Below are 11,978 nucleotides of genomic sequence, written 5' to 3' on the forward strand. Positions count from 1 at the left end.
GGTGCGGCGCAATGGTGCCGCAAAGGAGCGGTTGTATGGTCAGGTGAGATGGCGACAGAGGGAGGATCCGGCCCAATATAAGACCGACACTTGCAGAGTCACTAAAACTGGAGTCGCCATCCGGCATATGAAGCACACTTCAAACTGTTTTGGAGGAGGACGGGGCGTCGACCCGTTGGCTGGGCAGCTGAGGTTGCTGCCAGCCCACCCGAGTTCAAGTCTTGGCTTGGACGCGTAGTGCTCGCGGAGTTTCTCCTATAAATAAATGCCAACGAGGGTTAGCCCTTGGGTTGGTCTCATTTTTTTTTTAAACTGTTTTGGAGGCTGCCGGGCTTGTGCACAAACACGGAAATGCCAAATGGCTGCCTCCACAACATTCATTCTATTTTTTTCTTTAAATTTATAGGAGCAATTTGAGCTACACTTAATCTAACCAAACATTGAATAAACACGATAACTTAAGGGACTAGCTATGGTTCAAGCTACTGAATTTTAATTCACGGTCCGTACTTTTCCTTTAGAGTCAATTATACTGGTGGTGCTTGAACTTAGCGTAAACGGTCACTTTGATGCTAGAACTTGTGGCATACATTGAACGGGTGCCATAACTTGGCTCGGATGTGCAAATACAGTGCTAACCGCACTTGGATACGAAATCAACGCTGGCTTGGCCACCAGACTAGAAATGTATGGCCTGTTCTTTTTTCTTTTTGCAAAAAAACCTTGAATTTTTTTATTTCTCACAAAAAAGACCATGTCCACACGGTAGATGGTATTTCATTTTTTTGTTGTATGACAGGTGAGTCCTGATGTGAAAATTAAAAGGGAAAATGTTAGATTCCTACACTCCAACACGCGACCTTTTTTTGAGAATTTAACACGCGACCTACTATTAGGGCACTCGCGCTCATAGCCACTACACCAATTACATTCGGATGTCTAACAAGGATAACAACTGTTAATGTAGTATAAGGATGATACACGTGGGGGCTTAAATTGGCTGCAGATAGTGCAACCCATTTGCACGCACTGGTTCTTTTTGAAATATTTGTGAAACGTAAGTAATTAAAATAATGTTCAAATATTTATTTTTATAAATATTATACATACAAACAATGATTAGTAGATAAAAACATTTAAACATACTCATGTCTATTATATAATTTTTTTTATTAAATTCGGATATTTAAAATGTTTATTTAATAGAAAAATATACATGTGCTGCTTATATTTAATATTCAAATTGATGAATACAAAAATTTATCTCAAGTTGTCAAGATTGAATGGTGTAGCAGCCAGACTGTGACATGGGCAAGGGTCGTTCGAGACGTGGAGGCCTCCTTTTGTCTTGTTATTAATTCTCAGTATGTACACACGGAGCCCATTGGCCATAGAGTCGAAAAAAATAAAATGCCATCTTCCAACGTTCGACCGGGCCTTTTTGTGGGGAAAATTAATTCAAGGTGGTTTACGCAAAAAAAAAGCCACACGCCCTCCTGTCTGCCTTCGGGTCACTGACGGCGGGACCGATGCCATGTTGGCGCGCCTAATCAGCGGCTCGGGCATACACAGCCGAGGTTTGCACCGTATTTGCACGCCCGAGCCAAGTTGTTACACCAGTTCGATGTATGCTGCAAGTTCTATCACCAAAGTGACCGTTTGCGCCAAGTTCAAGCACCACAGTTGTAATTGACTCTTTCCTTTACTCCACTGTGTAGCCCCACATCTTCCTCTAAATAAAGCTTCCCCCCTGTCCCTTATTCTAATATTCTATAAATTGTAATCAAATCAATAAGTGATATAAGTTGGATACTATAATTAACACTCATTAAGAAAAACCAAAAACTAAAGCAAATACTGAAAAAAGAGACAACACAAAAGTGTGTCTAACGAAGAATGAATTAAGGGCGCTGGTATTACCCTAAAAGAAGGAAGAAGAAAATTGTGAAGAAAAATTGGACACAATTTGCACAGAAATTGCAATGTTTCTCTATATAAAAAACAAGTGTTACTATTAGTGTAATTTTTAAAAGACAATACAACTTGCACACATATATCATAAAACTTGAGGATATGTGTCCATACCTAGTGTTTACATCAAAGCTTAATCGTCTCTCGACAAAACAAAAATCAAATGCAACTCACAAGATTGAATAGTGTCACATGATCATACAGGAAAAATAAACAAATACAACCATTTAACAGGCGCCTGAATTTTTGGGGCATTAAGTCAAATCACTCTCCACCACCACATCAAGATCCAAAGGTTCATCCACTTTCTACTTTCTCTGGCCTTCTTATATCCCCCCCCCCCCTCCTATAGTAATACTGAAATAGGAATAAATAAAAAAATATGAAAAAATGCACAAAACTTACACATAAATTACTCGTTTTGTAATATGCATGGCATTTGTATTATCCTTAAAAGGGGAAGAAAATGAATTAAACAAAACAAATCAAAATAATAAAGTTTTCTAAAAAGAATGAATTAGTGGCATTGGTATTTCCCTTTAAAAATGAATTAGTGGCATCGGTATTAACCTTAAAAGGATATAAATGAAATAAAAACTAAAACAAAGTCAAAATAATGAAGTTTTCTAACAAATAATGAATTAATGGTATTGTTATTACCCTTTAAGATGAAACAAAATGAAAAAAGAACTTGCAGACACACTGAAATTACAATTTTTGCAATATGCGAAGAATAAACATATAATAGTGCAATTTTTTGCACTCTAGTATAGTTTACACACATATTATATAGTATTTACGTGTATACTTATGCACAAAAAACAGAAATGATGTTTCGTACGGAAGAATGAATTAGTGTTATTAGTATTACACTTTAAGAATAAAGCAAAATGAAAAAACTAACAATGACAAAATTTGCAAACAATTGAACTATAAATTGATTTTCCTATAATGTGCAATATAAAGCATATAATAGTGGACTTTTGCAACAAAAAATGTTTTCTAAAAGGGAATGAATTGGTGGCATTGGTATCACCTTTAAGAATGAAGAAAGTGAAATAAAAATTAAAACAAAATCAAAAAATAAAGTATTCTAAGAAATAATGAATAAGTGGCATTGGTATTATTCTCTAAGAAGTAAGTAATTTTTTTAGAAACCTTGAACATAAATTTGCAGTGAATTGGCACTTTTATAATATGAAAAGAATAAGCATATGATAGTACCAATTTTGCACTCTGTTATAATTTATGCACATATTGTATCGTATTTCTGTTTATACATTTACACTCCCCCAACAACCAAAAATACCCATAAATAAAAACTAAAAAGAAAAGGAAAAAAAGAAGTGCAAAAAAGTATAAAAACAGTAGAAAAAGGCAATATGTAACGACTTCAAGCCCAATAAGAAAAATTGACTTACCCAAATAGGGGCAAGTCAAAATTCACCCGAAGAAGCATAAAAATAAAAGAAAAAAAACAAAACACAGATCTTAATAAAAGAATCAATGGTTAGAAAATCGAATTACTCAAATTTAAAAATCAGGCAACTTACATATAGTTAAAGTGATTAGCAACCATATTAATGACCAAAATTTGTTGCATCACATATATGTTTCAACATGGAATATTGGTAAGAGACATATTCAAAATATCCAATGTGGTTTTTCTGAATTAATAAAGAATGTATGGGAGAGGCATGTAGTTGGTTGTACACCAAACGAGAGATGGAACTTTAAAATAGGGGACATAAGGCAATTCCTATCTGGATGGGCAAAACATATGAGTGGTATCTACAAAAAGGAAAAAAGCAACGTCTCTCTACCATTATTGATGACCTTGTAAAATATCATAGAAACTTGTGGCTTGTCTCAACATGAGATTGATTTGAAAAATCAATCCAATGAGAAGATTGTGCGACTTTTGAGAGAAGAGAAAATCAAATGGTACCAAAGATTCAAATATGACTTCATCTTGGAGGGAGACAACAAATAAGATACTTTCAATTGATCGCCAATGGATGACATAAAATGAAGTTTATTTTTAGTCTTCAACAAAATAGGGGTCAGATTGAAGGATTGGCGAAGGTCAAACGCTATATTACGATGTACTACAAATCTTTGTTCGAGGGGGGCGGATAAAGGGAATTTCACCTGAGACGAGATCAGAACAAATGCTATCCCATGAGTCACTGCAAAAATGATATCCTCACGACGTCTTTCTCTGAAGAGGAGGTGAGAACTATTGTGTTCCAAATGGAGGATAACAAAGATCCAGGACCGGATGGCTTCCCCATAGAATTCCACCAGAGCTTCTAGATGTTATCAAGTCTAGCCTTTTGGGGTGGTTCAATGCTCTTCATGCTGGGCAACTTGACCTATCAAGGCTCAAATTTGGTGAGATTGTTTTGTTGTCAAAGATTAAGGAGACATAACAGATCCAGCAATATAGGCCCATATGCCTCCTTAATGTCAGCTTCAAGATATTCACTAAGGTGGCTACTAATAAGCTCAAATCGATCACTGGCCATATTGTTAGACCATCTCGAGTGACTTTCATGCAAGGAAGAAATATACTCGATGGAGTAATAATCCTACATGAGACTGTTCACAAGATGCATCAAAATAGCATGAGTGTAGTAGTATTCAAGATTGACTTTGAAAAGGCTTATGATAAAGTTAAATGATCATTCCTTCAAGAGGCCCTCGGAATGAAAGGTTTCTCCACAAAATGGCAACAATGCATCCAAAATTTTGTTACTGGAGGTAGTATGGCCGTCGGAGTCAATGATGACGTTGGCCAGTACTTCTAAACCAACAAAAGGTTTATAGCAGGGTGACCCCATGTCTCCAATATTATTCAATATTGTGGCCGATATGTTGGCTATTGTCATGCGTACGACGATCTATAGGGCCAGCAAAGGTCCCTTTGCAGTTCGACTGGGGAGATCGGCCAGTGTAAAGAGCAGAACTAGTAAGAACGCATGAGTTTACCTAGGTTCGGGCTGCTATGAAGCGTAAAACCCTACTCATGCTTTGATTGTATTATGTGTGTGAGCACAAGTACGAGGGAGCGCAATTCCGGCAAGGTTGCACGGGAAGTGCAACTACGATCGTGTTTGTGCAAAGTGTCGACCCCTATAAAGGTAGCCATGGGCCTCGTTTTATAGACAAAGGGGTTACCACAGTGGAAGAATGGTAATTACATAGATTAAATAGTGGCTACTGATAGAGGCAAAGGTGTCCCGTCTTTCGATGAGATGATGGATTTCGCTTTGGTGGAAGTCGACTTTGACGATCCGACTACGAACGTGCGAGGACGTCGCGCCTTAGCAATCGCTAAACCAACTCCTAAAGGTTATTGACCACGCCGGAGCACGATCAACCTGACCACGAGGGTCTGTTTCCTGCGAGCAAACAAAGAACAAGCAAGAGACTGAGATTGCAATCTGGATATTGCGAATATAAGATGAAAGCTTTATTGATCAATGTGGGGTTCTGTGACGCCTTTGTCTGGTCGTTGAACACAAACGAAGTACGCGAAGTTGCAGCTATGGCGAACTTTAATCTAAACAAAACCCCAAAGTCTAAACAGTGCCCTAAGGGCTGTATATATGGAGGAAAAGAGGGGGAATTTCGTGGTCCTTGGTGGAGGGGTCCAAAATCAACCCTATCTCTTGTTTCCCCAAACATACGGACTCTAAAAATAGCCTATACTTATGTATTTCGAATTTACATGGGCCTGGCCCAATAAAAAGGTGACGCAGCACCTATAATAGCCTCTGGATGAAATTTATAAAGTGACATCTTGTATATTTCGTCCAAGGCTTCATGCACTCGTTATGGTGGCTTCAAAGACCTGAAATCATCACTTGTAACTCTGTTCTTGTTCCCCTTGCGCATGCCATCATCTCCATGCTTGTTCTTGCTCCAATGTTCATCCTTCTCCAAGCTAGGCCCTTCATTTGTAAGTAAAACAAATGTATCCAATTTAGGTAGCATCATATTCTCATGAACATTAGAATCATTACCAAGAAACGAAAGTACCTGGTAATTTAGTTGGCGTGCGCGAGCTCTAGTAATTGGTCCAGTATGTATAGCAACAGGGACTGTGGGTGTAACAATGGTATTGATGTCCTCATCATCCTCCCCTTCTTGAAATGAAGTCGTCCTCGACGGAAGCTCATCTTCCTCACCCAAATAAGGCTTCAAATCTGCAATGTTAAAAGTGGGAATAACCCCAAAATCTGCAGGCAGCTCAAGTTTATATGCATTATCATTTATTTTCTCTAACACCTTAAAGGGACCATCAGCCCGTGGCATGAGCTTTGATTTGCGCAAATCAGGGAATCTATCCTTACACAAATGTAACCAAACAAGATCTCCAGGTGCAAACACAACATGTTTTCTACCCTTATCTCCAGCAAGTTTATATTTGGCATTCATACGCTCAATGTTTTCCTTAGTTAACTCATGCATTTTTAAAATCAATTCAGCATGTTGTTTAGCATCAAAATTAACCTTCTCCGAAGATGGAAGAGGCAACAAATCAATAGGTGCACGAGGTAGGAAACCATACACAACTTCAAAAGGGCACATCTTAGTAGTAGAATGCAATGAACTATTATAAGCAAATTCAATATGAGGCAAGCATTCCTCCCACATTTTCTTATTACTCTTCAAAACAGCCCTAAGCATAGTAGACAATGTTCTATTGACTACTTCAGTTTGGCCATCAGTTTGGGGGGTGACAAGTAGTACTAAAAAGCAGTTTAGTCCCCAACTTAGCCCATAAACATCTCCAAAAGTGGCTAAGAAATTTAGTATCACGATCTGAAACAATAGTATTTGGCACACCATGCAAGCGAATAATTTCACGAAAGAACAAATCAGCAACATTAACAGCATCATCGCTTTTATGACATGGTATAAAGTGTGCCATTTTCGAGAATCTATCCACGACAACAAATATGCTATCCCTCCCCTTCTTTGTTCGAGGTAAACCTAAAACAAAGTCCATAGATATATCCTCCCATGGAACACTAGGTACAGGCAAAGGCATATATAAACCATGAGGATTGAGTCGTGACTTAGCTTTTTGACATGTAGTGCAGCGAGCAATAAAACGCTCAACATTCCGTCTCATCTTTGGCCAAAAGAAATGTGTAGCAAGTACGTCCTCCGTCTTCTTCACGCCAAAGTGTCCTATTAATCCTCCTCCATACGCCTCCTGCAACAACAAAAGACGAACAGAGCTAGCTGGAATGCATAGCTTATTAGCACGAAACACAAATCCATCGTTAACGACGAACTTGTTCCACATTCTTCCTTCTTTACAATTTTGCATTACATCTTTAAAATTAGCATCATGCACATATTGATCTTTGATGGTCTCCAAACCAAATATTTTGAAGTCAAGTTGTGGAAGCATAGTATAGCGACGAGACAATGCATCAGCAATAACATTTTCTTTTCCCTTCTTGTGTTTAATGACATAAGGGAAAGTCTCAATGAATTCAACCCATTTAGCATGTCTACGATTCAGTTTAGCTTGACTTTTAATATGTTTCAAAGATTCATGATCAGAATGTATAACAAATTCTTTGGGCCATAAATAATGTTGCCATGTTTCTAAAGTCCGAACAAGAGCATATAATTCTTTATCATAAGTAGAATAATTCAGACTAGGCCCACTCAATTTTTCAGAAAAATATGCAACAGGTTTGCCATCTTGTAATAACACACCTCCTAATCCAATTCCACTAGCATCACATTCAAGCTCAAAAGTCTTATTAAAATCAGGAAGTTGGAGTAAAGGAGCATGTGTCAACTTATCTTTCAATACCGTGAAGGCTTCTTCCTATGCGGTACCCCAAAGAAAAGGCACATCTTTCTTTGTAAGCTCATTGAGAGGTGCAGCAATGGTGCTGAAATCTCTCACAAAACGCCTATCGAATCCAGCGAGGCCAAGAAAACTCCTCACTTGTGTGACCGTTTTGGGCTGCGGCCAACTCTCAATAGCTTCAATCTTGGCTTTATCAACTTCAATTCCCTGTGGAGTAACAACATAGCCAAGAAAAGATACTCGGTCGGTGCAAAAGGTGCACTTCCCAAGGTTACCAAACAAACGTGCATCACGTAGAGCAATAAAAACAGCACGTAAATGTTCCAAATGTTCTTCCAAAGATCTGCTATAAATCAATATGTCATCAAAGTAAACTACCACAAATCGTCCAATGAAAGCACGTAAAACTTCGTTCATTAATCGCATGAAAGTACTAGGTGCATTAGTTAACCCAAAAGGCATGACTAACCACTCATATAATCCAAACTTAGTTTTAAATGTTGTTTTCCATTCATCTCCCAATTTCATACGAATTTGATGGTATCCACTATGCAAATCAACTTTGGAGAATATTGTAGAGTCACTCAATTCATCAAGCATATCATCTAGCCTAGGAATAGGATAAGGATAACGAATAGTAATATTATTAATGCCTCTATAATCAACAGACATACGTGATGTACCATCCTTTTTTGGCACTAGAATAATAGAAACATCACAAGGACTAAGGGATTCGCGTATATAACATTTGTCGAGAAGCTCTTGTACTTGACGCATAATCTCCTTCGTCTCCTCTGGATTGGTACGGTATGGTGCACGGTTTGGCAGTGAAGCACCGGGAATTAAGTCAATCTGATGCTCAATCCCTCGAATAGGAGGTAATCCCGGTGGCACGTCTTGTGGAAAGACGTCAGCGAACTCCTGCAAAATGTTAGTGACAGCAGGAGGCAAAGAGGAAGGCACGTCCTCGAATGAAAATAATGCCTCTTTGCACACAAAAGCATAGCAAACAGATTTGCTGAAATCTAGCTCATCAATATCAGATTTGGTGGCAAATAAACATGCACTTTTAATTTAATTTCAGAAGCAACACTAGATGGTTTATTATTAGGCTTCATTTGTTGCTCAAATTCTTTTGCCACAATCTGATTTTCACTCTTATTCTTCTCTTGTTTTGCTTTATTAGCTCTATTAATATCATCTTTCAAAATGGAATCAGGAGTCATAGGAAGCAAAGTAATATTTTTATCCTTATGAACAAGAGTATAATGATTGTTTCTACCATGGTGTACAGAATTTTTATCAAATTGCCATGGTCTACCAAGTAATAAGGAACATGCTTGCATAGGTACCACATCACAATCAACATAATCAGCATATGTAGAGATACTAAAATGCACACGAACAGTACGTGTTACCTTAACCTTGCCGTTGTTGTTGAACCATTGGATGTAGTAAGGATGTGGATGTGGTCTTGTGGTGAGAGAAAGCTTCTCCACCATCTCCATGCTAGCCAAGTTGTTGCAACTACCTCCGTCTATGATGACGCGCACAGAACGTTCCTTCACAACTCCCTTGGTATGGAACAAATTGTGCCTCTGATTTTGCTCAGCTTGTGTGACCTGCACACTCAAAACACGTTGAGCAACTAAACACTCATACCTGTCAGCGTCTTCAGGAGCCATGTATTGCGTCTCATGATCAGAATCATCTCCACCATGTTCTTCACGTGTAATAAGAGCCAAAGTCTCCTCATCATAGTCACTAGCGGACTCATATCCACCATCCGCAGTAGCAATCATCACACGCGGAGATTTGTATTCTCTCGCATAATGACCTCCTCCCTTACAACGACGACAAATAATATCACCTGTGTGCCCTGTTGATGCCATGGAAGAAGAACTCTGTGCAGGCCCGGCAGGTGCGCTCTTGGCAGATAATGGTGGTTGTGCCTGTTTTCTTGTATCACGACTGGAGGAGGCACCTGATTGAGGTGCTGGTGCAGTTGAAGTAGAAGATGCACGCGGTGTCCATGATGAAGGTCGGCCTGCAGAAAAGTTAGTTCATGCCAATGCTTGTCGATCCTGCACTTCACGTTCAGCTTTACAAGTAAGATGGAATAAACGAGTGATATTAGTATACTCCTTATAGTCTAGAATGGTCTGAATCTCTCTATTTAATCCACCCAGAGAACGTGCAAGCATAGCTTCATTCTCCTCAACAATACCACATCTAATCATGCCAGTTTGTAATTCCTTATAATATTCTTCTACAGATTTTTTCCCTTGTCTTAAACGCTGCAATTTTTGAAGCAATTCACGTTGATAATATGGTGGAACCCAACGCATACAATAGCAGTTTTCAAAGCAGCCCAAGTAGTTGGAATAGGATATAATCTACAATGTTCAGACCACCATACACATGCAAAACTAGTGAAAGCACAAACAGCAGCAGCAACCCGTCTCTCCTCAGGATATTGTAAACATGTAAATCGTTGTTCAGTTTCTAACTCCCAAGTAAGATATATATCAGGAACATATCTACCATCAAATGGTGGAATATTCAATTTCAGTTTAGGAATATGGACATCATCTCGTACCTGAGGTGGTGGTGCAGGCCTACCATTGCGAATATATACCTGAGGTCGACCTGCTGGTGGTGGTGCTGGTGGCTGCACGTAGTTCTGATGTTGATCAACCTCATCCTCATAATTGCCCACATACTCATCATCCTCCGCATCAGCAGCAGGAGCCACAGAAGTATCAACAGCAGCACCAACAGTTTGGCCAAACGCAAGAGGGACACGGCTCGCTCAGCGGAGGTCTGTTTCGCGACATGGAGGTAGTCGTTGTTGTTGTTGTTGTTGGAGAGGTGTGTTAGGTGCAGCGGGTGGTGGTGGTGGAAGATGCGCGAGCAATTCATTAAACTTGTTATCGAGCTTTGTTTCGAACGTCTTCTCCATGCCATCTATCTTCTCCATGGCCTCTTCAAATCTGTTTAACACATCTTGCACCTGTCCACTCATCATTTGCTGAAATTTATCATGCAAATCCTTATTCGTCATGTTCTCCCAGTCAGTCTCATCGGCTTGTGATCCTGGCATGGTTAGCAGCAATAGAAACACACAGAATATGATCCTGCAGACTACTAACAAGAGGTGGTGGTGGGTGTCACAAATCCGTCAAGCAAATCTCAAATTCTTACCAGTTCTTACCCAACAGCAGGTGGTGATCGGCAACCGTTGTAGTCAAAACTCTCAAAGCTTGGATATAGCGATTACCAGGGAGAGTCAAACGCACGACGTGGATGTATGTGGAGCTGGGAAGGCTTATAATATGGTAGCAAAAAAGGTCAGCAATAATCACTTCAGAGATGCAAAGTTGAATAAACGCTCAACGACAGTACTGTGCTGGTCCTAGGCTAGACCGTGCTAGAGATGCGAGCCTAGAACACCAACAAAATCACGGCGCTGCACGTAAACAAGGGAAAAGCACACTGGAATTTTTTTCGCTCTTTTTTTGCGCTGCTCTTTTTTTTGCGAAAAATCACTATAATGAAGAGTGTCTCAAAACTCTTCCGAGGTCAAACTGACAGGATGGGCACAAAAAATTTTCGACCAATTTTTTTTTCCGACTGCCTGGACCCAAAAACTGGAAACGGGTCAAAAAAACTTTCTATAACAGCGACTGTCTCAATACGCTTAGAAACACCTAAAATTAGGATAGCCAGAAAATTTTTTGTCAAGTGCATTTTTCGAAAAATTTGGGCCTAAACGGAGGGTGGTTTCCGGACTGTTTTTTTTCGAAACCTACTCTGGCAAGGAAACACGAATCGGAATCTAGATGGATCTCGAAAACAAACCTAATATGACAAGAACTCGGATTGGTGGTGGATATATTGTGGTAGATGGCAGCGGTGGTGGTATATGGTAGCGGTGGTGGTATATGGATACGGATTCGAAGCGGTGGAGGATAAGCGGTGGTGGTAGATGGCAGGGGCGATGATGATGGTGCGGCAGCGGCGTGACAACTTATGACCAGAACTTGAAACTCTAAAAGACTAGACTCTAAGACCAGCAACTAGACACGACGATGCAACCGCAAATTCAACAAAGCAAAACCCTAAAAAGATTATGCAAAGGCTTAGATTGGTTCGGATATGATGA

This window comes from Triticum dicoccoides, chromosome 2B (assembly GCF_002162155.2).
Source record: "Triticum dicoccoides isolate Atlit2015 ecotype Zavitan chromosome 2B, WEW_v2.0, whole genome shotgun sequence".
Lineage (NCBI taxonomy): Eukaryota > Viridiplantae > Streptophyta > Magnoliopsida > Poales > Poaceae > Triticum > Triticum dicoccoides.